The sequence below is a fragment of the Triticum aestivum genome, chromosome 2B (assembly GCF_018294505.1).
Source record: "Triticum aestivum cultivar Chinese Spring chromosome 2B, IWGSC CS RefSeq v2.1, whole genome shotgun sequence".
NCBI classification, from domain to species: Eukaryota; Viridiplantae; Streptophyta; class Magnoliopsida; order Poales; family Poaceae; genus Triticum; species Triticum aestivum.
The window spans coordinates 18,983,138-19,010,032 of NC_057798.1; the positions used below are offsets into that span (position 1 = coordinate 18,983,138).

The window sequence follows — 26,895 nt, forward strand, 5'->3', positions numbered from 1 at the left end:
ATTAATTGCATTAATCGCTCCATTTCCAAATTGATTCGGTGTGAACTTTTTTCCTATTTAAATGTACCTAATTAATTGCATACATAACTAACTGTCTAGTTAATTACTTGCATTAATGGTTTGATTTTCAAATTGATTCAGTGCTCGATTTCCAAAATATTTTGCACGAATGACTTCTACGATCGACGACCACGACTACCGAGTATTGTAGGACACATTTCCTTAACGGATTTCTTGACATTTGAATGACACACTTGATTTGAGAACTTGATTTTAGAATGTAGCATATTTAGCTTGATAAGAATTATAATATGAACGAGTCCATGAACGCCCTGTACGTGGCGATCCGACGACCCGCCTTCCGCCATGGCCGTTCTCGACGCCGTCTGTAATCCATGCTATGGCATTCTCGAACATCGTGTTGACATCAGGCCCAGTGGCGGTGCCCTCCATGGTTTTACGCACGACGTCCCTCCGTAGAGGCGTGTGGATGTGTATGCCCATAAAGAAAAAGATATGTTATTTTTGTTGTATTAGGAAACTTCTGATTATCAATTAATAGTAGAGATAAAATTTTATGGTGAATATCTGATTTTTTTTGTACAATTATCGAGAAATATCTTATGTCTCTTTTTTAGGAAGGTGATCTCACATATATGATGTGATTTTTGAATTCTTAATTACCTATTATTTATGTAATTAAATTAAATCAACACCTGCCAAAGCAAGCATGAAACAAGATTTCTCATTTAATGGGATCTGGGTTTTTAATAGGAGAAAGAAAAAACCCGTGGGAAGGGTGGTGAGTGGTGAGACAAAAAAGACATACGAAAATAAATCGGAGTACCAGGTTACCAACTCCTCCATAAAAAATAAAAAAAACGAGACCAGCCAGGACTAGCCCTTGGCGGCATATTTTGATAGGAGAATTCTCTAAGCGCCCCCTCGGCCGAGCCAGGGCTCGAACCAGGGCGGGCAGCCTGCGAGAGCGCAGGGCTAACCAACTCCTCCATTAGGAGTATAGATTCAGTTGCCATATTTTTTTCCTATGGCACTCATGAATGGACACTTGACACCGGTTCCTCAAAATAAACACCATATCCACCCACACCGTGATGTCCCAGCTGCTCAACCCACTCAACAACGCGACCGCCCCTCTCCCATCCCTACAGCCCCGAGCACGGCACTGTTGATCCACTGACATGGCTCTGGCTCGACCACGGGTTCCTCTTCCCTGCATGGCCCTGGCGGCAGCATGGCCCACCAACATGTATATTTTATTGATAAATAAACTTGAACCAATCTAACTCAAAAACTTGTAGACAGGGACATCAAATCACTTGTTGAATCCGCGACATGTAACGTTTACTGTAGAATCAACCATTTTCTGTAACATGTTAATTCTTTAGTAAAGTGTTCTAGTTTATTAAATTTTCAACATATTATGTAAGGCTTGGAGATCTGAACCCATACTTCCTGCGAAGTATTCACAAATAATTACATATGCAACATACTTCTTTCAAACAAACATATTTCTGTAAATGTCAACAAACAATTCACTAAAAATATAATTGTCAAATGGTGTGTATGTGAAACTAACTGGAAGTCTAATTTTTATGAAAGAAAAAGTATTCCACTCACATACAAATCATCGCCTACAAACTCATCCTTAACTACCTTCCATCTTCTCTTATACTCTTCAACTCTTATCTTCCTGAACTCCATGTTGCAATTCACATATAATCAGCACCGGCACACGCCACCACAACCTCACATCGTGTCGTCGTCACCGAGCTCCCCAACCTGCTCGCCACCTGCCGCTACTCCGCGTCCCTATGAGCCTCGGACTGCTCCCCTCCCTGCACGCCTACCACTGCTCTGCTTCCTCACCTATTATCCGCCTCCCTAAGAGCCTCCGACTGCTCCCCTCACTCCATGCCTGCCGCTGCTCTGCTTCCTCACCCATGATCCCTCTCTCATGCCACAGCAGATGAAGTATATACATGATGGGTTTCAGCTACAAGCACGGAATGTGGATCAATTACAACAATCAATCAGCAAACTTACTTCTGTTTTCAGAGAGGGCGCCTATTTTTTTGTATGAGTTATATCATCAAATCAAACTTTACTGTTTGTCCATTTCTGGTAATTATACCCATCTTTTGTCTGATGTTTTAGAATGCTCACAGTCCAAGTTTTAAAAGTGACCATCAATATATTAAAAAATGTATGGACTTTCCATGTGAAAACTGAATACTATATATAAAAGAGTACGAAGACTATTCACTCAAATTTCCACTGTTGGTCGCATTGTGGTACTTTCCAATAAATTGTTGCTCCGATCCTTTTATTTTATGAACGCGTGCGCATCAATTCTTAACAGAATTACCACTAATAGTTTAAAACTGTATACATTGCGAAAACTAATAACTACTACCTCCGTCTCTATTTACATGGCGCCCTCGGGTTTTGTGTTTGAACATTGACCAATAATAGATGATTCACATGCCCAAAATTCAATGGTATAACTTTTCTGAACTAACCCACGTTTAGTTAGTCAAAAGTTGAACCCCAAAATATGTGGGGGCATGTAAACAAAGGAAAAAGGTGTAGATTTAATGGTGAAAAAAAATCAAGCTCGCAAGAGACTTACTGTTCGCAACCTTCATTGAATCAGGTGAATCTATACTCCAAGCCAAACATAAAATGTTTGCATAGAGTAGTGCCACACCAAATACAGTCATGCGATGGCTAAGAAATCACCTGCACGAACACCAATCTGTTTTGGCAAATTATTGACCATTTCAAATTGTAGAAGGGGGAAACGCATGAAAGACGAACACCATAGATGACAAATAAAACCTGCAATGCTTCCATTGCAGACCCCCAAGCAGCACTTGAAACTAAAATTTGCACATACCGCGGCCCACATGCCAACCAATGATGCTAGTCCCGAACACAAAAGCTCCAGGAAGAAAGGCATTAATTGTAGTATATTCAGAAGTTGTCCAGTGTAGCTGTCAGATTAATGAGACAAGGAATCATGAGTACAACCGAGGTTTCAGAAAAACAGTACAGAAGCACCTTCCTAGGCCTCATGCCTCCAGCTGCAGGTAGTAGTGTGAAAGAGATAGATGACAAGGATGACAAGTGACATCATGCAAGCTAGCCATTTTAGATATTGCTCCATACTTGCATACTAAAAGATCCTTCAACCATGTACCTGAACGGTAGAAGCGATATGACATCAGACATCTGAACGGTAGAAGTGATATCAAAGTGAGCATATAGACATATACTCTGGTACTACAAAAATAAGCTCCTATACAATATATATATATCCATTGGTCAGCTGCTAGATGCGAGCATGTGACATTTTTAGTCAGAGTGATGACATCATACCTTTTTTGTAGAGTGTGTCACATCCCAATTTGAATAAACTATATTCTCGCGATCAGTTGTTGGTAAATTATTCTTGAGAAATGACTTGTTAGGGTATGTGATATTATTCACTATATAAAAAAATGTGACATTTCTCTCATAGCAAACAACTACTTTTTCCAAAAATAATAATCATGTGAGCATAGAATTATGAATGGAATAAGACCCACATCAACATGCAACCATGCATGGAGAAACAACCACCACAATATTCAACCATGCATTGAAAAATGTTCTTCATTCAACTATTCTACTTATAGTCAATAAATATTTTCCTCTACAAAATCAAAGCTAAGTCCAGTAGATTTCATCTCAAAAAAGAACTCCAGTAGGTCTTGCTCCAACTCTATTTGCAAGGCATCTTTCTTCTTCTACAAGGACAAAAACATGATCAAGGCATGCAAGATTGAGTTCATTTATAGAAACAAATATGAGGGCTAGTGTTTGATGATGTACTTTCTGCAGTCCGAGGAAATACTCAATTAACTCTAAGACTGACAACCATCTAATATTTACGCAAATACAATGGTGTGCACTATTATTCAGGCGACCTGATATTCAAGTACTAATCCTAGATGAAAAGTTATGATGTCACTAAATCAGGCACTGAAGTGATGTCGAGTTAGTACATACTATCAGATTGATTTACCCCTGCTAAAATAATTACAGTCTAAGTGGCGGAAAAAGAAACAATAATATATACTTAGCATGTACTACCTCCGTCTGGGTTTATTGGTCCTCATTGTATTTCGTGCCAAATTTTGACCATAGATTAAACTAACAAAATTTTCACGCATGTCAACAAACATTATATTTTCAAAAACTATGTTCAAATACGAATCCAATGAGATAATTTTTCTTGACATGCATTAACATTTTGTTAGTTATATCTTTAGTCAAAATTTGGCACAAAAAACAAAGAGGACCTATAAACCAGGACGGAGGTAGTAGTTGAATTTGCAGCAGCTGCCCCGAAAGAAGAAAACAGAGCAGTTGCATCTATCTCCTGTAAACCACGCTTGTCAATCGAGACACCGTAGCCTCCGACAGAAACACACACAATTGTTCTAACAATTTGTGAGAAGCACAACAAATAATTTAGCCAATGCATAAGGCGGAGCCACTACAAGCAACAATGATCTTGCTCTTATCTCTCTTTCAGAGTCTATTGCAGAAGGCCATCATAGCCTCAACATTGATACACATAACAAATCTAGTCGAGTAGCATCAAGAAAGGAACACGGGCGAGATTGGCAACCCCGTAGTTTCAAGTGCATCAATCTGAAATGCGGACAGAAACACAACGCAACTTGCTATTGCAGTTTCAGGATCGGTCAACATGTATGAAATATGTAAGGAGCAAACGAACTTGTAGGAAGATTAGTAAAACCTGTCACCTGTCCGCACCTTCTTTCTAGTGACGCGGGCAAGCAAGTGACATCAAGGATGCCAGCAAGAGGGAGCAACGAAACACCAGACGTCTCAGCAAAAGTTATTTACGTTCATTCCACTTCGGCATGTGTTATTTCCTTCATTATGTGTGGATAATATGATTATGCAGTACACAGAAAAATTATATGCACACAAATCTATTTGGTATCTGCATAAAAAAGACCAAACTGGTTTCTTGCTTCATGCAGGAAAACCATTTTGATCGTTGCCTCTAAAAGGACAGATAACAAAAGAAACCCAGATTATGCACCAGAGACAAAATATAGTACCTTGGCCTCTTACAGAACATACCATCAAGCATTGAGGCAGCCGTATCACCCGGACCATTTTACGAGACCTCAAGGGCGTCAAGGGAGCCGGCCTGTCCACACGAAGAGCGGACCGAAGGCATCGTTTATGATTCTGTTCAACAAGATCTTTTATGATTCTTCCCCATGTTTTTAATCTCAGTTGCATGGGCCACATCAGTTGCAGTTTTTAATCTAACAGAGAACTCAAGAAAAATTTCATTCAAACCTGCAACATCTGAACTCAGTAACATAGAATTTGAAAATACTATTGCATCTATTGTACATAGGTAGGAGGAACGTGAAGGATCATATGATGCTTACCTTCGAGGTTTCTTGAAGGTTGCCATTGGAAACGTAATCCACAATGATCAACCCATCACCACTATACTCAAGAAGCCTACTAAACCTAACCAAATTTAGGTGCTCAAAGCATCGGGTGTCTCTGTCATTCTGGAACTCATGGCCCATACTCTTCTCATTCATGTTCTGCAACGTAACAGTCACCAAGCTATACAAACTGAAGATAATGCTAATCTATGAACAAACTCAAACCCTGTGACTTTTGTTATTGGCAAAAAGAAAACTATTACCAGGGTTGACTATTTCAGCAAATATTACACAAAATAGTACTCCTGGAAAGTTCTCCCCACAAAATTTTAGTGCAATTGAGTTCAAAATACATAGTCAAATTAAGATCATACGCGCTGACCAGCTATGTTTGAGGAATAGTACATTATGACACGACAAAATTATAAAATATAAATTCATCTAGGATGAAAGGGCACACAAACCATTGGTGAAAAGACATGGAAGCTGTGTCCGCAGTCATTTAAGTTCCAACATGCCAAATTAATGTCACACATTTGACCAGACAACTCACGTGCATGGTCTATTCCTCCACACTGATTCCGATTGCCATCAATTATGATTCTTCTCTACGGTGTATGCCCGTCCAGCACGTGATGCTCGGATTATTTGGGCAGTCGTGGTGGACAAGTCGATTGCTGCATTGGAGGCCCGTCGTGGTGACGTCCAGCTATTGCCCCCGTGGTGATGGGGATAGTACCAAATCTGAAGCAACAAGCAGCCAGGCTTCCAAAAATCCATTGAGGGCAGCTCAATTTGCATGCCAGCCCCAACCGATCCCTCGACCAGAACCCACAACGTACCCCACCACCTGGTCCCTAGCGCACACCGCCGACGTCGAGGGATCCTAAAGCCGAGGCGCGATCTAGCACAGTGGGGGGCTTGCCCCGAGCAGCGACCCGACACGTCCATGGGTGGAGAGCCTGATAGTGACGGCGGTTCCCTCCATCATCACAGCCGTCCGAAGAGGGACATGGCCAGAGCCGACACGATCATCAGTGATGGCGAGGTGGACGAGTCTGGCAGCGGAATAGGATTCAATTAGAGCGCTCACCTCACATGCTCCGGTGCCGCCATGATCGGTTCTTGGTTAAACCCTAGCAGCCCGGATCGCCTCCCAATCGCCGCTAGCATAACACCATGACGTGGTGGACGCTGCCTTGCTCCAGCAAGAATTCAGGATCCTGGACGTGATCCGCGGCGGGTCCTAAACGAGGATGGTCCGATGGAGGGCGGCGGCTTTGATGTGCGGGGCGACGACGAAGGGATGGATCCGCGACGGAGGGATGGAATGGCGGCAGCGAATGGATGAACTGGCGGTGGCGAAGGGGTGGATCTGGGGCGAAGGGATGGTGGGTGACGTCTCACGACCTGCTGTGCGAGTCGTGCGGCGCTCGAGGGCAGGAGGCCTTGCTCGTACGCACGCACGATGCTGTCGTTGTTTCTTTTGCTGGTTTTTTATGGTAGGTTTTTTGCAGTCCGTTTTCTCTACGCATTTTTTTAGTCAGTAGAGATGATTGATGATAAGAAAGGGAAAATCACATCAATATAAGGAAATATCCTATCAATACTTGATTGAAAAATCACATCAATATAAGGAAATATCGCATCAATACTTAATTGACTGCGATTTATTTTTTATATGGTAACTAATCTGATGGGTTTATGTGGGTGGTGAAGCGAAAAGGCAGGTGGGAGGGAGACGAAATAAAACCAGCGAAATAAAATCAACAAAAGTGGTGAGGTGAAATAAAACCAACGAAAAATAACCGGCGGACTATTCACCAACTGCTTCATTAGAAGTAGAGAAATCATGTTCATACACTCATGAAGGGTGCTCGCTAGTCATTTTTTGTCTATTTCTTAATTAGGAATCCGAGGCGTTGACAGCGATCATCTTTTGGGACGGTGCACTATACTTGGCAGGCTACACGATGAGCGATAGTTTGCTTTGTTCACTACCCACCCTGCTTTTTTCTTCCGACCTGTTAGGAAAGGAACGCACGGAGTTGATGGTCAGCACCCTACTTTGTTTCGTTTAGTAATTACATTTCTTTTATCCTGGGGTTGCCCATGGGCACAACATGCCTACTCTTTTTCGTAGCGACACATACGGTAGGAAGCCCGGTCCTACATTCTGTTATTTCGTTTTATTTTTTAAAATCCAAACTGGATTAAAAATGAGACCGGATTTTCAGCACCCGGGTTCCCCTACACCCTCTATGAACAGTAAATTTTAAAAAAAATCAAAAACATCTAAAACTTGGGACAACGTCGTGAGATACATCCGCCTCCTCCTCCTCCTCCTTCAAGAAAGAAAGTTAGGGTTCGTGCCTCTCGCCGGCGCCGGCGAAGGTCCGCCTCGTCTCCGATGGCCCAAGGGCCATGGAGGCACGGTGGATCCTGGCAAGGGCTGGCGGGAGGGCTCCGTTTTTAGCCGTTTTTTGCAATCTTGTTAGGGTTTGTGTCCTACTCAGGAAGGTGAGACGACGGTGGCTCCCTGAAGATGGAATAAAAGTCTCCCCGCCTAGCCCCCGTTCCGGCGGTGCATCTAGCATCGTTGGTGGGCTTGTGGAGGTGTGTCTCCGGCAGATCTATCTTTGCTGGATTTGCTCGGATCTCGTCGTTGTTCGTCTACGTTCGTGTGTCTTCAGTTTGGATCCTTCCGATCTACGTTGCTGTTCTGGGGTGCTGGTCCGATGGGGCCTTAGCACGACGACTTCCTGACTGTCTACTACAACAAGTTGTGCCTGGCTCCGGCGATGGAGGGCAATGACGGCGGCGCGCCTTCGGCTCGCTTCGGTGCTTGTAGTCATTGCTAGGTGGTCTACGAATCTGGATGTAATTTTTATTTCTGGCATTCGTTGTACTGCCATAATTGAAGATGAATAGATTGAAAGTTTTTCCGAAAAAAAACATGATCAAACTTTTGATGATTGTGCAAAACTTTAGCTAAAGATGAATAGATTGAGGAGCCATCAACAAAAAAAAATATCACTGTTCAAAGTTTATGTACATTTTTTAGCAGTGATTTTTTTCTGAGAGTCCCACGAAGGTTATTTGTTGCTGAAACTTTGCAAGAACATCAAATATTTGATCATATTTGATCCCTGGAAGTTTCAGTTTTTTATGAATTTACTGTTCATGAGGGTGTAGGGGCACTTGGGAGGTGTTACACCTTTCTCATTAAAAACTTGTATAGATCTAGTATATAAAGTTGGTGCTTTTAATGTTAGTGTAACCAGGAAAAGAAGGATGATGGAGTTGATGGAGCAGCAACGGTAGATGTGGCGAGGATAGGGAAAGAGAATGAGCATCGCATTGCTGCCATGTGCAAGCAGTTGTTCCAGAGGAAAAACAAAGATATGGCAAGGCTATAGGGAGCGAGTTGAAGTTGGCTGAGCAGCTTGGCCTGCTTTATGTTTCTTTGGTGAGTTGCAGTTTTGCTTTGGTAGACCGGGCATGGTGTCCGGCAGAGTTGGCTGGAGCTGAAAACCACGGGGTAGAGTTCCCCTTGATGAACTGATTTTGGTTCGGGTTGTCTTATCAATTTCGGAAATGAAATATATTGTGTCTTAATTACAAGATTTATCTATTTAATTATGTTCACATAAAATAGATAAACAACCTGGTTTAATGAAAGGGCACATTCTAATCTCCACCATTAATAATGTATTGAAATTTGCAAACGTTTCCTCAAGGGTGTACCGAAGAAAAGCTTACCGAATGCAGCATCTCCGCCTTTACTTCAACGTTGCTAGTTCATTCGGAATTACATTTGCTGACCCAAGTAGCAACATTTTCATGTTTATTCTTTTAAATGAAGAGAAGAAAGTGTTACTTGAGTTGTCGTCAAAATGGAACATTGCCCTATAACTCAAGGAATTTTTTTACTGGAACTGAAGGAAAAAAATTATAGTACAATCAGGGTAATGCAGATATCAATGAGTATATAGGGAAATGAGTGCGCAAAAAAGGGCGTACCGTTGTTCCAGGAATCTTTCCACAATCGTACAATAATGACATCTTTGAGATGGACTTTTTCTACCAACAAAGTAAACATCTCAAATTTTTGGAATATTTTCCAACATGAAGAATCGAAGGATATCTATGGATTGGCCTTTGATATGCACAATGGAATACTTTGCTGGGCCTTCTTCATTTTACCTGCACCAATGGGTGTTGTGGTAGTTGTAGTCGTACCTCTTCAGAATGGGTGCATGAAGGAGTCCTGGATTAGGGGGTACTCGGACTGCCGGACTATATACTTTGGCTGGACTGTTGGACTATAAAGATACAAAATTGAAGACTTCGTCCTGTGTCCGGATGAGACTCTCCTTGGCGTGGAAGGCAATCTTGGTGATTCGGATATGTAGATCTCCTTCTCTGTAACCGACTCTGTGTAACCCTAACCCCCTCTGGTGTCTATATAAACTGGAGGGTTTGGTCCATAGGACAAAAACAATCAGAATCATAGGCTAGCTTCTAGGGTTTAGCCTCTACGATCTCGTGGTAGATCAACTCTTGTAATACTCATATCATCAAGATCAATCAAGCAGGAAGTAGGGTATTACCTCCATCGAGAGGGCCTAAACCTGGGTAAACATCGTGTCCCCAGCCTCCTGTTACCATGAGCCTTAGATGCACAGTTCGTGACCCCCAACCCGAGATCCGCCGGTTTTGACACCGACATTGGTGCTTTCATTGAGAGTTCCACTGTGTCGTGGCGATAAGGCTTGATGGCTCCTTCAATCGTCAGCAACGATGCGATCCAGGGTGAGACTTTTCTCCCCGGACAGTTCTTCGTATTCAGCGGCTTCACACTGCGGGCCAACTCGCTTGGCCATCTGGAGCGGATCTACAGCTACGCCCCTGGCCATCAGGTCAGGTTCGGAAACTTGAACTACACGAACGACATCCGCGGAGACTTGATCTTCGAAGGGTTCGAGCCCGCGTCAGGAGTGCCGAACAGTCACGACGTGCATGACTTAAATCTGCCATCAGATGGTGTTCGGGATATCGCACCTGTGGCTGGCCCGGCCCCTAATCTGGAGAAGTTCGTGCCATCCGAGGACGGGTGGATGGACCCCGCCAAGGAGGCCACATACTTATTGGTGTTGGAGCCAAACACAGACTCCACCTCTAAGGAAATCTGTGTCACCAGACCCCCAGACTTGTCTCCGGCATTAGGTTCCGAACCGCGTGCACCCGTGCCTATCGAATCTGATTGGGCACCGATCATGGAGTTTACCTCCGCGGATATCTTTCAACACTCACCCTTGGGTGACATGCTAAATTCATTGAGGTCTCTCTCTTTATCAGGAGACTCCTGGCCGAACTATGTCCGGCTCGAGTGGGAAGCCGACGACGAAGAAATTCGTTATCCACCCACCACCCACTTAATAGCCACTGTGATGACTTAACCGACGTGCTCGACTTCGACTCCGAAGACATTGACAGCACGGACGACGATGCTGGAGAAGAACAGGAACCTCCGCCAACAGGGTGTTGGACAACCACCTCATCATATGATATATATATATATATATATATATATATATATATATATATATATATATATATATATATGGTGGACACATACTCGACCGCTCCTGTCAAATTCACGGTACCCCCGATAAACCAGCGAACCACACCAACAGAGAATGCTGGGTGTTTAAACAGGCCGACAAGTTGAATGCCGAAAACAAGGAAAAGGGGCTGCATAGCAATGACGACGAGGAGCCCCAGCCACCGAACACAGGGGGACAGAAGAAATTTCCTCCCCAGGTGAAAACGGTGAACATAATATACGCCACCCACATTCCGAAGCAGGAATGGAAGCGTGCACTGAGGGAAGTCTATGCGATGGAACCAGTCGCCCCAAAGTTCAATCCATGGTCGTCGTGTCTGATCACTTTCGATCACAGGGACCATCCTACCAGTATTCGTCATGGCGGTTCGGCCGCATTGGTCCTCGACCCCATCATTGACGAATTCCACCTCACGTGAGTCCTTATGGACGGTGGCAGCAGCCTCAACCTGCTTTATCAAGACACAGTGTGCAAAATGGCCATTGATCCCTCAAGGATCAAACCCACCAAAAACCATATTTAAGGGTGTAATCCCAGGTGTAGAGGCATGTTGTACGGGCTAAATAACACTGGAAGTGGTCTTCGAATCTCCGGATAACTTCCGAAGCGAGGAGTTAATCTTCGATATCATCTCTTTTCGCAGTGGCTATCATGCACTACTAGGACGAACCACATTTGCTCGATTCAATGCGGTACCACACTACGCATACCTCAAGCTCAAAATGCCAGGACCTCGCGGGGTTATAACAGTCAATGGAAACACAGACCGCTCTCTCCGTACGGAGGAGCACACTGCGGCCCTCGCAGCAGAAGTACAAAGCAGCCTTCTCAGGCAAACCGCCAACTCGACGATGAAGTCCCCGACACAGTTAAACATGTTCGGAGTACGCTGCAATAGGACCGCCCAGCACGCCCAGAGCTCGACTAGCAATTCGGCCTCCGTCCTAGTCCCAGTCAGGCAGCATTTGTTTCGCTCGTACATAATTACGCACTCAAAATACCATGGGCATAGGCGGAGGCACGCCTACGATGCGGTCCACAGTGCGGCTCAACCGCCACGGGACCCGTATACCTTCATCATATTCTTTCTTTTGAGGACCCTACTTTCGGGAAGCCCTCTCAGATAGCCTGATCATCGGACTCATCACGGGAAGGAAAAACCAAGGAGACAAGAGGCTTTGCGTATAAGGGAATACCCAGGTGGTCTCTATTAACGATCATTATACATGTTTTACATACCCACACGCAGCCTGCCCTTGGTTAGGACATTTCAAATAGTCCTACTTTTGCTTATGGCATTACTTGTATACATACGCTTTGACGTATTATTCAAATAACAATGGGAAAAATATACAACATCAGCTTATTATTATTTTCTTTATATTTTCCTTGACTGCTTATTTAATACAAATTGCACCCGTACACTTTGGTACGTTCAGTTCTCCAGGGGCTTCATTTTACCCCATAACACGGCAAGAAAAGTCCGAACACTTTCGACAGTGCGGCACCCCGAACTTATAGCATTATATGTATCAGCTCCGAATCATGTCTTGGATCAATAGTTGGGTTTGCCCGGCTCCCTTGTTTTGGTGCCTTACGTTCTGCTATATCAGCTAAGGTAGCGCAGGGAGAACTACTGCGATTGTGTCCCGGTTCTTTCGAACGAGCACCTTAGTAGAGAAAGCCGAAAACTGACTGTCATGATGCGGCGAGAGCTGGTCGCTGTTCAAGAGGTCTTAAATCCTTAAAGATTTTTTCCGCTTCAGGAGAGGAATCGGCCTTGTCCGATTTAGGCGTGTATAGCGCCCCAAGTTCGGCCTTCCGAATACTAGGGGCTTCGCCGAAATTAAAAATTGTAGACTTCTATGGCTAAGTGAAAGTGATAAAGCCGCATAGTCCGATTGCCTTGTTCGCTGCGCTAAACAGCTCCTTAAAGGACCAAAAATTTGGAGAAAGAGTGTTTGGGTTTACCACGAACACCCCAGTACTAGTTACACGGGGGCGCAAGCCGATGAATGACCAACTTTCAGAATTTTATAAACGGCCGCACGGAAGGTAATATTTTAAATCAAAAAGCGTTACGTAGCGCACACGAACTCATTTTCATATTACAGGATGACATGAGTATATTCATTCAAATATTACATCCTTGGCACATTCATCCGCCATAAGGCGGGCGCCTTTCATAACACCGTCATAGTACTTAACGGGGTGGCGATGCGCCTTCCCCTCCGGCGGTCCCTCCGTCACCAGCTTCTCTGCATCCATCTTGGCCCAGTGCACTTTCGCGGGGCGAAGGCTCACCGGGCACCCTCAATACAGACGGACCTCTTAACAACTCCAAGCCGTGGCAGGCATTTACCATCCACTTTATAAGGCCGAAGTAGCTGTCGGGCAGGGGCTCGCCAGGCCGCAGCCGGACTATGAAGTCCTTCATGGCCAGTTCGGCCACCTTGTGGAGTTCGACCAATTGCTTCAGTTGGTCACTCAAGTGCATCGGATGTTCGGCCCCAGCGTACTGAGACCAGAACAACTTCTCCGTCAAACTCCCCTCTTCGGCACGGTAGAACTCCGTGGCATCTGATATGCTGCGTGGCAGATCTGCGAATGCCCCTGGAGAGCTCCGAATTCGGGTAAGTAAAAGGAAAGTCTCCTTCACATGCTTGATTTGCATAATGAATGCCTTACCCGCTGCTATTTTCTTGGCCGCCTGAATCTCTTGGAAGGCCTTTTGGGCTTCAGCCTTGGCGTCTCGCACGCTCTGGAGGGCCTTCGCAAGATCGGACTATTGCGTCTTGAAGTCATGCTCCAAGGACTTGAATTTTTTGCCGAAGTCCTGGAGCTCTTGCTGTACCTCGCTAACCCGAGCCTCCTGTTTCTCACGCTCGGTTTGCTCCTTGGACGCCTTGTCTTTGTCCTCAGAAAGCACTTTCTTCAGGGCCGCCACTTTGGTCGTGGTCCCTATTAAAATTCATGATACTTGTGTTAGCATCAATGATTTTTTCCTTTATATGACACACGGACGGGGTATCACTTACCTTTGTTCTCTTCGAGCTGCCTCTTCGTAAGGCTGAGCTCTTCTTCGACCCGCCCCAGGTCTCGCTTCAGTCCGGCGACCTCCGCAGTACGGGCGGCAGCGGCCAGCAGCAATGCCTGCTTATTCACATAGACACTTTCTGTTAGATTCATGCGGATAAAAATTGACCCTCCGTTTGTCTTTTCTTTTCAAACACCAAACACAGTATCAGGGGCTACTGTCTATCAGGTGATATTTTTTTACACTTTTGTTACTTACCTGAAAGCCTGTTAGGAGGCTGGCGCATGCTTCAGTCAATCCGCTTTTGGCGGACCGAACCTTCTCAATCACCATACTCATAAGAGTACAGTGCTCTTCGTCGATGGAAGCGCCGCGAAGCACTTCCAGCAAATTTTCTGATGCCTCTGGCTAGATAGAAGTCATCAGCACAGACGGCTCGCCCTCCTTAGCGAGGGGCTGCCTACTTGAGTGCGGAACCATTGGAGGTTCCGGTGTAGTATCCGGCTGGGGGCCAGACCTGTTGCAGCTCCCGTCAGCAGAATCCATTGGGATCTTTCCCCCCATGTGCTCGGCATCTGGGATTTCGCCTTGGGGTGTCTCCAGAACCGTCGCCCCCTGTTCCGGTATCCTCTGGGACAACACCTCGGTGTCGTCAGTGGGCCGTGGGAAGGTGGCCGTCGGGAGTGAATTGTTATTCATCTCCGATTCACTCAAGGACCCATTCGAAGAGGATACCTCGAGGTGGGACTTGGCCGGACTGCATATGCGAGCTCGGCGTTATAACAGACAATGAAGCTAAGACGCATTAAACGTACTATAGGGTACGGATACTTACAATGTTGCCAGGGGCATGGCCCTGGGCAACCACTCCTTGTGGATGTAGGCGGCCGTGGTGGAGTAGTCCAAAAGGGATGTCTTTCCCTTCTTAGGCATCCTACCCTCCCCCTGTGGGGCGGCTTTTCTCTTCTCTCCTCCCCGGTGCGGGGAGGGGTGATTCCTTCTTCTTCATCCCCGTCTTTGTGGGAGGAATCTGCCTCGGCGTCCTCGGGCGACGAGTCTATTACGGCCCTGCGCCACAGACCTTTCCTGGTCCCCGTGGCTGCCTTCTTGGCCTTCTTCTCCGGCACCTCATAAGGCGTAGAAAACAACATCTTCGTTAGGATCTCTGATTCCAGATCTTCTGGTAACGGAGCCGGGCAGTCGATCCGCTCTGCCACTGCTACCCAATCCTGCGGAGACAGTGTAAAAAGCTTAGGATCCTCCTCTATATGTGCTAATGAAAAGCGCACCTTGCGAGACACATGAACTTACCGGATTGGCGATGCGCCTGACGCTGAGCCCGCGATCTTTGGTAAGGGGTGGTAGAACCTCGTTGGTCTTTAACAACAATTTCCAGACGTCTTCATGCGTCATGCCGAAGAACTCTTGTAGTGTCCGGTGTTCGGCTGGGTCGAACTCCCACATGTTGCAAACTCATCGTTGGCATGGAAGATCCGGCGGAGAAGCATGACTTGTACTACGTTGACGAGCTTGATCTTCTTGCTTACCATATTTTGGACATAGTTCTGAAGTCCGGACAGCTCCTCTAAACACCCCCAGGATAACCCCTTCTCTTTCCAGGAGGTGAGCCGCATGGGGGTGCCGGGTCAAAATTCAGGGGCCGCCGCCCAGTTGGTGTTGCAGGGCTCGGTGATGTAGAACCATCCCGATTGCCACCCTTTATTGTCTCCACGAAGGAGCCCTCGGGCGAAGTGACGTTAGGCATCTTGCCCAACATGGGGCCCCCGCACTCCGCTTGTTGGCCACCCACCACCTTCGGCTTCATGTTGAAGGTCTTCAGCCATAGGCCGAAGTGGGGCGGGATACAGAGGAAAGCCTCGCACACAATGATGAACGCCGAGATGTTGAGGATGAAATTGGGGGCCAAATCGTGGAAATCGAGCCTGTAGTAGAACATGAGCCCGTGGACGAATGGGTGAAGGGGGGAACCCGGTCCGCGGAGGAAATGAGGAATAAATACAACCCTCTCCTGAAGTTCCAGAGTAGGGATGATCTGCCCCTTAGCCGGAAGCCTGTGTGCAATGTTTGCGGCCAGGTATCCGGCCTCCCGTAACTTTGTTATGTCCTCCTCCGTGACGGAGGAGGCCATCCACTTGCCTCCTGCTCCAGACATGCTTGACTTTGCGGAGAAAGTGAGGGCTTGGGCGCTAGAGCTCGAGTGTACGAGAATGGATGAGCAGAGGGAGAAGAGGGCGTGGGTGAAACGGAGGGATCCTTATCTCTTTATAGAGGCGGTAGAAACTATGCGCCTCCCCACTTGCCCTATGAATTCTCTTATTCCCCAAGCGCCGCATCGATGGCGCGGTTGGGTTACCCACACCCGTATTGATGAGAATCCCGTGATAAGAGGGCACGATCTCTGTTTCGACAAGATGTGCCAATAAAACCGCCTAGCAATACGTGCAGTGGCAGGCTGGGAAAAACGATTTGTAATAATCGGGCCATGGCGTGGGGTCACGCTGTGAAAAATTGTCAGCAGACTGGATTTGTAAAATATTGTGTCCTCTACAGTGGTATGTGGAAATTATTTTGCAGAGCCGGACACGATCCTCGTGTTCGAGATTTATATTGGAGTATTCGGAGATGGAACCCCCCTTTCAATGCCGAAGACAATCTGCACGCCGGACTCATCGTCATTGAAGCCTAGTTCAGGGGCTACTAAGGGAGTTCTGGATTAGGGGGTACTCGGATAGCCGGACTATATATTTTGGCCGGACTATTGGACTATGAAGATACAAGATTGAAGACTTCGTCCCGTGTCCGGATGGGACTCTCCTTGGCGTGGAAGGCAAGCTTGGTGATTCGGATATGTAAATCTCCTTCTCTATAACCGACTCTGTGTAACCCTAACCCCCTCCGGTGTCTATATAAACTGGAGGGTTTGGTCCGTAGGACAAGAACAATCAGAATCATAGGCTAGCTTCTAGGGTTTAGCCTCTACGATATCGTGGTAGATCAACTCTTGTAATACTCATATCATCAAGATCAATCAAGCAGGAAGTAGGGTATTACCTCCATCGAGAGGGCCTGAACCTGGGTAAACATCGTGTCCCCAGCCTCCTGTTACCATTAGCCTTAGACGCACAGTTCGGGACCCCCTACCCGAGATCCGCCGGTTTTGACACCGACAGTGCACTTGTTGTATTCTCCGCAAGCTGTTTTCGCAATTCATCCTCCAAGGCGTCTCCATAGTCGTTGTTGTCTAGCATGAATTCCTTGAGGCGTGTGAGAGATTTTAGACCAGAAAACAACCCACGGTTGGTCTGGTAATGCCCGGCAGAAAACAGAAGCACCTCAAGCTTAGGGGCTGATCCATCTTCAAACTTCACCCCTTGTAGTTTTCCTATGTGGTAGTTCCATTGTCCGTAAGACCATAGACTCAGTTCCAACACCTGCAAACTCCAGAATGCACCAAGGGAAAAACTGAAGGAGAGCCCAATACCGCTGAACGACCTCTTCAGTAGGTGTAGGTTGGTTAGGTTTGGAAGCTTCCCAAGGAATTGTATGGCCTCATCTAGCTCCCATATCATGGTGCTCCGTAGCTCCAACTTTCCAAGGTTTTGATGCCCCTTGATCCATTTTGGTAATTTAACCAGGTTACCGTATAGCTTGAGGCTCCCAAGATTTTCGGGAGCCGCAGACACTTCATCAAAGCAGACGGCTAAACCTGGATTCCCCTCTGACCGTACAAACAAGGATTTCAGAAACCATGTGGGTAATAGCCGAGAAGAATTTCATATAATTGCTCTTGTTGAGACCAGCCACTCTTAATGTATGCAGCTTTGTAAGATACCGCAGGTCTTCAACAATGGCATCCCCTCCTTCAATATTCATAACTTCCAATGTTTGGAGCGCCTTCAGTTTCTGTATTCCTCTAGGAAATTCGACACCATGTGGTTTTAGCCTATAGAAGAAGATAGGCAACCCAGCCAAACCATCTTTCACAAGTATCCATGAGCAGGTCGCTACGAGAAGCAGTTGGCCAAATCCCATGAAAACCAGGAACCAGACGAGGCCCCATAGTAAAAGTTGGGTCAACCGCACGTACACATAGTACAAGCATCTCTGGTCAAAACACAATCTGTGGAAGACCTGGAAGAAGAAGGTCTCTATGAAGATGGCACAAAAGGAATAGTGTGTCATTATTGCAGATACCCAGTTTGTTTCTCTCCCGGCCTCATGCTCTGGCACAAAACCCACACGCAGGTACTGCAACTTCTGAAGCTTGATGATTGTTGTTGGCAGGCTGATTATCTTTGTATCTTTGATATCCAGCGTCTGCAGGAAATTAAGATTACCCAATGAATTTGGTAGCCATAAAATACCATAACATCTTCGCAGAGAGAGGTAGTTCAGGAGAAAAAGCTAACAAATTTGATGGAGATCACGATCTGTTAATATACCCTTTGAATCTTCAAAATCTAGCACTCGGAGAAATCTCATCTTATCAGAAATGAAAAATGATTCCCATTCTCCAAATACGGTTAACGATCTTAAGCGTGATAAATCCAGTGCACTCTCAAATGCATCCTGATCCCTTCTCTAGCTACTGCTTACAGCAAGGTGACGAACTTTACCTTCAATGTTTACGTTGCAACTTCCATCCGGTGTAGTGACAAGGTTTTCCTCCGCTGCCTTTGAGATCCCAATTTCAGTAACAGATCATGGACTTGCAAACAGATAATCCTTCCAATCCTACGGGTTGCCCCTTTTGATGGTTGAACCATGGTCCTCTTGATAACCAGCATCAGGCAATTGGTCCCAATTTCCTCTGCAGTCATGCCCCGTATCCTCCTGGAGTAACCCTATGCTATCTACCGTCTAACCAATCGTTTCCATCGGATCTCTTGGTCTTCAGAAAATATTGACAAATACAAGAAGCAGAGCTTGAGATGATATGGTAAACCTTCGTAGCTTGAGGTGAGAACTGTCTTGATCATTCGAGGCTCTCGATTGATCCCGAGCTCAGCACTGATGTGTTTGTTCAAATTCCTACACTCCGTTGTTGTTTTATGTTTGCTTATCAAGAAGCTTCCTATGGCGATGGTCGATGATAGTCGAACAAGGGTTAATAGAAATTTAGAGCTATGGTGGTAAACCTTGGAATCGATAGATTTTAGACTTAGTAAAACAAAAATCGAATACATGATGTGTGATTTTCAATTCTACTAGACACGAGGAGGAAGTAGAGGATATTAACCTTGATGGGCGGATGGTGCCTCAGAAGGACACCTTTCGATATTTGGGGTCATTGCTGTAGAAGGATGGGGATATCGATTAAGATGTGAACATTGAATCAAAACCAGATGGGTGAAGTGGCACCAAGCTTCTTGCATTATTTATGACAAGAGAGTGCCACAATAGCTAAACGACAAGTTCTATAGGGCGGCAATTCGACCTACAACATTGTATGACTAAAAGGCGACATGTTCAACAGTTAGGTGTCGCTGATATGCGCATGTTGAGATCATTGTGTAGCCACACAAGTAAGGACCGAGTCCGGGATTATAATATATGAGATAGAGTTGGGTAGCACAGATTGAAGGGATGCTTGTTCAACACCGTCTGAGATAGTTTGGGCATATTTAGCGCAGGCCTCCGGAAGCGCCAGTGCATAGTGGACAACTTAAGTGTGCTGATAATGTCTAGTCAGTTCGTGGTAGACCAAACTTGACATTGGAGGAGTCCATTAAGAGAGATCTGAAGGACTGTAGTATCAGCAGAGAACTAGCCATAGATATATATATATATATAGGGGTGCGGGAAAGCTTGCCATTCATCTGTTAGAACCATGAGTTAGTTGCGAGATTTTATGGGTTTCACCTCTAGCCTACCCTAACTTGTTTAAGACTTATAAATATGTTAGACTAAGTATTGTGTTCTGTCAGCAGAAACGTAGCCTATTTTTTTTGTACATATTAGTAGTATTGCAAACGTGCGTTTTAAATATATTTAGGTGTGCGTACATGGATATTGCCACTTTCTTCTGCCTCCGCTATGGGTATACGAAAAAACTGGTTTCTCCTCATATGATACCTAGTTGTTTTTAGGGTATTTACCCACAACTTGTGTGAGAATAATATGTATTTTTTGGTATGATTCACAAAGTATCATACATTTGATGCATCAATATCGGGGTATGCTGTATACATATTCATATATATTTATATGAACGTAACATAACATCTGTCGAGGTATTTAATTTATGTATATGTATTCCCTCATAAGAAGGTACTGATATTTATGGGTATGTAACAATAAATTTCACATCGAGGCATCTACAGAAATATCTTGAGTATGCACTGTTTTTTTTAAAACCTTTGAGTATCCACTTACAAATATATTATACTATGTTTGTAGGTATCCAATACCTAGCATAAATCATAGGGTATATACATGCATGCAAATTATTTGAAATAAATTATAGGGTGTATATATTTGTAGATATCCAAGAATAAATTGTAGGGTATATACGTTTGTAGCTATCTAATACCTAGAATAAATCATGTGGGAATCAATCTATAACCAATGGTCATGGAGGATACAAGTACATGTGCGCAGAAAAGGAAAGCAAATTATTTGGAAGGATAGTAGTGATTAATTATAAGCAGAAAATACATTAGCCGGTTGGATATAAACAAGGTGCCCATATATAGCCGGTCTATTCTACTCACATCAGTAGAATTATAGTATTCTACATACACATCTGAACCTTCTGCGAAAACTAAGCGAACTACATTGCTAGTAACAAAATGGCACTGCTAGCAGTTAAAAATGCACGCGATTTTCGGTTCTGTTTTCGATCCAATTTTTTAACCTGGTGTCGGAACAAGGCGCGTGATATACCGTTACAAAGCTATAGGTTAGGCGTACTTTCCCATGTTGAATACTTTTCAAGATTCCTTCCTGTTTAACAGCAGATTCGGAAATGATGCGACACCTAACAGGTGGTTGCGAGCTTCTTTTGCGGTTTTTCCAAACCGCTCATCAGAATGATACAAATGATACATCATTGGAACGATATTGACGAGACAGAATTTTTTTATGTCGAACACTCACTAATTCCTTACGGTTTAAGAGCAGTTCTTGATTTACCAAAATGTGTACACTCTGTTTTTTGCGGACACCAAAGACGGGAAACTCCACTACAAAGTCAACAGAGGGAACTACACCAGTTCTGTTAGTTGACTGAGACATGATCTTGCTTGGAGATTCATGGTTTTTTTTCTTTCTTACAATCTATGTTACTTGATTGAGACTTCGTTAAGTCTCAGTCAACTAAGACCTAACCACACCCTTTATATAACATATATTTATTATGAATGAGAGTTGATGTTTGTAGGTCATTATTTTGGGTAACACTTGACATAAAACTACAGATATTTTGCTACCTATCAGACTACTCTGTGGCCCAACTAGCGCCGTTGTCTACGGCATGCTCATCGTCAAAGAGGGGGAAGCGAGGATAGTGCAAAGCATGCTGCAGTCGTTCGGTCACGCTGGGGATGCGGCGCCACAGTGGCGCTTTGATCTAAGCTGGCCAAAGCAGGGTGGAAACATGGGAGGGCATATCGTGGCGGTGGCACACTTGGGGGCTGTGGCAGATGAGCATGGTGGCGGTTGGGGATGGAGCGTGGAGCTTTGGGGGCGGGCGGTTCCTGGGCCGAGGCTGAGTGTGAAAGGAGCCTTGTGGCGAGGGACGGCGCATGGTGTTACGATGAAGCAACCACGTGTGTCTTCGTGCATGGTGGCAATGGGGTGGTGGCCCATGCGGGAGGCCTGGATGAGTGCCAGCAGCGCGTTCTCGATGCAGAGGGAGGAGGGATGGAGCACCGTGGCAGGATTCTGGAAGGAGGAGTGGGAGGCGCGCAATGCACGTGAATGGTCGTGGTCAACGTCGATGGATGGTGGGGCGGTGTGCCTCAGCGTGCTATGGTGGGCGGCGACACATACTTGTGGGCTGTGGCGGATGAGCGTACTGGTGCTTGGGGTAGGTGGGCCTTTTTTTGCAGTGGTTTGTGCATTTCTGCAGATTCGGGAATCATATTTGGGTGGAGAGTGGAATCGCTAGCAGCCGCGCGATCATGATTGAATGGCTCCCAGGTAGTTCGGTAATGATGCGAAAAAATGTGGTTGGCAGTTTATAACTTTCTCCTTTATTTATCTTGTATTTTTAAATAGCTATAACCAACTACCTAATTTTCCTAAGCATGTATCCATGCCACATCAACACCAATGTATGTCAATCATAAATCACAAGTTATTATTTTTCATGCAGCTCACTACGTTACTTTTCTAAGCATGCAACTATGCCACATCATCACCTATGCACGTCAATCATAAGTTGTGATTTATATGCATTGTTTTAACCATGCAACCATACCACATTGCATTATTTTTTATCTTTTCATATACGATAAATTTGTGAGATACTTGGACCATACCTACGTAGTTTATGGTTCATATTTTGGTTAGAAAATGGCATTCTCCTATCTACAATGTGAATCAAAAACTCAGTTACATTTGCATTGGTTTTAGTTGCTTTTAGGACCTATTAACACACTTATTTTACAATATTCCCCTGGCAACACATGGACATGATTTAGTTTATATATGTAGCGCTAGTTGCAGTGTCGACCCGTGACCATGAGGCAATAGGTCAAAAGTTTAGTTAGGTGTTTGAGCCTGCTATATATTCTTAATTTGAGCCCGTGTCACTTAATAAAATGAGCAATTTGTTAATTAATGTATGTTTAGCTTCTTTCTTGCGATACAATATAAATATTTACATGATTGTTCATAGATGATGTAAGTACAGAGAAGTCAAACAATGTGACCAGAAGGTATTTATGCAAAGAACCATGTTAAAAAGAAAATGACCACATAAAACATATGGTTAGCAAACTCAAAATTTACATAGGTTTTAAAAAAAGTGAGAAGCTAAATTAGCTGAAACCGGTACTTTTACTATTTCAATTATTTGTGGACGTACCTTCTTTTTAAATAGCTTGCGAGCGTCCGTTTCATCTAGGAGTTCAATATTGTATATATTCTCCTCTCTTGAAGAACAATGTTCAGCAATATTCAGTTCTCGTGTAGTAATGATGATCCGGTTAAGACCATAATTTCTTGGTAGCGGCAGAAGCTTCATTATCCACTGCAATTTCTCAACAGACCACAGATCATCGAAAACAATGAGGCATTTGTATTCCGACAAAACCTCCTTCAAATGGATAATTGACTCCTTGCCAGAGCCAGAGCCAAGGGCAAACTCCTTTTTATCTTCATTATTGTGTAGCAATTGCTGGAGTAAGTCCCCAATAAATTCATCCTCGGTGAAAGAACGTGAGGCTGTTAACCAGGCGCGCCTCTGAAACCTGCAACCGTGTTCTTGTTGGTAGATGCTTCTGACAAGAGTTGTTTTTCCAAGTCCACCCATTCCATAAATGGCAATCACCTCACCACCGTACCTGGATTACTCATAGGAGTAATTAAGTCCATAACTTTAGTTTTTTTGGCCGCTCGGTCAATGAGTTCACCTTCCACCAAAGCAGCAGCCATTGCACTGGCAGGAGTGAGCTTCTGAGGTTCAGTTGAGTTGGATCCAGTCTTGTCCTCCTCTTGGGTACGAGTGTCCACCTGAACACCAAGAAACACTCAGTGAGCATACTTCTTGCCAAGATGCTTTAATATTTGCATCAAGTTCTAGTTTCCAAGGCATGATAATGTTTCAACCAATCTATACTGCTTCGTCCATTCTAAAATGTAAGATGTATAAGTTTTTCTAGAAGATGAACAACCATGTTTGACCAATTTAAGAGCAACATATAATAATATATAAAATACCAAATAAATAAAATGATATGATTTGGTATGTTTCTCTATAAATTTGGTCGAAGTAGAGAAGTTTGATGCCCAGAAAACTAGTAGTACTCTTGACGAGCACAATTGTCACATGTCAATGTGGCCATCTAAAAGTACTCCATCTGTTGCAAAATATATGGAAATGAAACCTATGAATTTCATCACCAAAAAAAAGAAATATATAAGGATGCGTATGACATACACTTTTCTTGGGTTGAAGCCAATTGTAATCATGCATATTTACCATAAATCTAATACTTTTTACAATGGATCTAGTTGTTATTACACACAAAGACAACTATACATTAAATGTAACAAGTATATACCACAACATCAATTCATCCCACAATTATGCATGTGTACAACTCGCTCTTTAATTTTGTGGACGGGGATGTTTACCTTCTTATAGAAGGCAAAAAATTCCTTGTCGATTGACCAGTTTTGCTCTATCTCAGATAGCATGTAAGGCTGCTCAGTGAATAAACTTGTAACTTCAAATTGCTGAGTGGACACAATAATTTGGCTTCCTTTGTTGTTTGGGAAGTATGTTTTGATCCAGTCCCACTCTTCTATAGTTGACTCATCGTTAATAACGACCAGGTATCTGTTGTGTGTCACAAATCGATTGAATTCATCAACCAAATTATCTGGTGCTTCCATATGCTTCAAAACCTGCACCCTTGTTCTTTTAACATTGTCTTTATACGACTCCCCATAAAACTGCCTCACCAAGCTTGCAAAGAAGTCATTTGGATTGAAGGGATGTGTGAGCCTCATCCAGGCTCGGCACTCAAACTTGGATTTTACATCTTCATTATTATAGGCAGACCTAATGATGGACGCCACCCCAACATTGCTGCTTGCTCCCCACACTGCAATCGCACTAGGAACATCATCATCTTGAGTAATAGGTTTGACCAGATCTACCTTTTGCTTGTCCTGCAGTGCAACACGTGTAGCCTCAGCGATCTAGATTCGTACTTCGGTGCTGACGGTAGATTGTTCATCATTGGAGGTAGGCTTGGAGCCAGAGCGCCTGATGAGGCGGTAGCGCACGTTCCTTTGGCTTACATCCTCCACTTTGACTCTCAGATCATTCATCTCCTTGGCCACACAGCGCCAGTCGAGCAGCGTGCGGATGCGCCACCAGGAATAATTTTCAATACGAACAGCGAAATCCTAGAGGTAAGGATATCAATGTATCAAATACCATCTGAATACTAACGAAACTGCATTCATCTCTAAATATTTAATTGGAATACTAATGATGCGGATCATGAAAACTAGGACATATATATTTATAGCTTATGAAATTAACTGAGCAAGACATTCGTGATAGTTTTATCATCTAAGAGCTATCACCAGCCATGCATTTTACTATTTGTTCCACTAACAAAGCATAAGTAGAAGTTAAGCTAAGATCTGTCACCAACTAATTAGGATATTTCTATACCTATGTTTGGTTCTTATGTCTGAATAGTTTGGAGCTACATATTGCATATCATTTTGGATAGCAAAAAACTATGCAGCACTCGTGTCCATATTTTTATGACCAAAATTGCAAGTAATGAAGAAGAATACATATGTTTGTTCCTATGTCAGAATACGTTGTTCCATAATATTTTGGATAACAAGCCCATATTTTTATGCCCAAAAAATGCAAGTAATTAAGAAGAAAATTAACGGGATTTTGCAGCAACATGTTAAGAGTTGCGAAAATTTAACCTACCTGCTGGGAGTCCTCAACATCGTATGCAACATCGGGGAGTTGCTTCATCCAGGTCTTGACCACCTTGTGGTCATCTCGCTTCTCATGTGCAGCCTCCAGGAAAGCTTGCATCATCTCAAGCTCGTCCGTGATAAAAGCATGATCACCCTGCACTCCAAGCTGCAAAGCCACCTCCCCTGCCACAACAGATTTGCCGTAGCTAACTGCTCCATTCAACACGGACTTGCCAATGCTTAGCACTGTGGCCTGCATTAGCTGGTGCTCTGCTTGTGTTGATGGGTTGTGATTGTAGGGGCAATACTGATGCTGGGGCTAGAGCCAGAAGGTGAACTGTGTTATTAGAAAGTGAAGCCGTGCGGCGATGCCGGCATCAGTAAGCTAACTTCTCTTAAAAAACAACTCTATAAGAACAAGACTCTAGGTTGTTCTATATGTGCCAAGTCTTCACAACTTCAATTGACCAGGCTGTTTTCCTAGTCTTCACAACTTCATTTGACCAGGCTGTACGCTTTTGCTGCCTACTTCGTAGGTTGCGCTGCTTGCTAAGCATCTGCCAGAGTTCTATTTGAACTTGGTTACTACAGGGCTGCATGGTTCATTTGCCAAAAAAAAATCGCCTCGATTCCGGATCTCTAGGTAGTAACCACTTGCCTGCAAGTCTAAGAGATTAGCATTACATTAGTGGGTTGCCTCAACAAAACACGGCCGGGACCGCTTCCTCCATGCACGTACTGGCTTGTTGGGGATTGTGTCGACTGTCGAGCATGTGAGTTCGTGGAAACGGACAAGGTAAGTTCGTGGTAAGTGTTTGAGTTTCGCATGAACACTTTGTCAACTGTATTTTCACCTACAGCCGGCCACGGCATTCTACACGCCCTTGCGTGAACTGCATATAATGGGCCCATACGTTATATAATAGGCAAAAGAAATACTTCCATGCCTATCATGTACCGTGAGTGTAAATTTCATTAACAAGTATGGTCTTAATACACCACAGAAATAATTTACGGGATGGCCTATTTTGCGGGATCTACTCGGGTGGAAAAACTTACTCGTCCGCAAATC

General features: G+C 44.3%; 1 pseudogene; it reads right to left on the reverse strand.

The window, feature by feature from the left end:
* Window positions 1-1,867: 1,867 nt before the first annotated feature.
* LOC123038782 (uncharacterized) lies at window positions 1,868-26,082 on the reverse strand (annotated as a pseudogene).
* Between the last annotated feature and the right edge of the window lie 813 nt (window positions 26,083-26,895).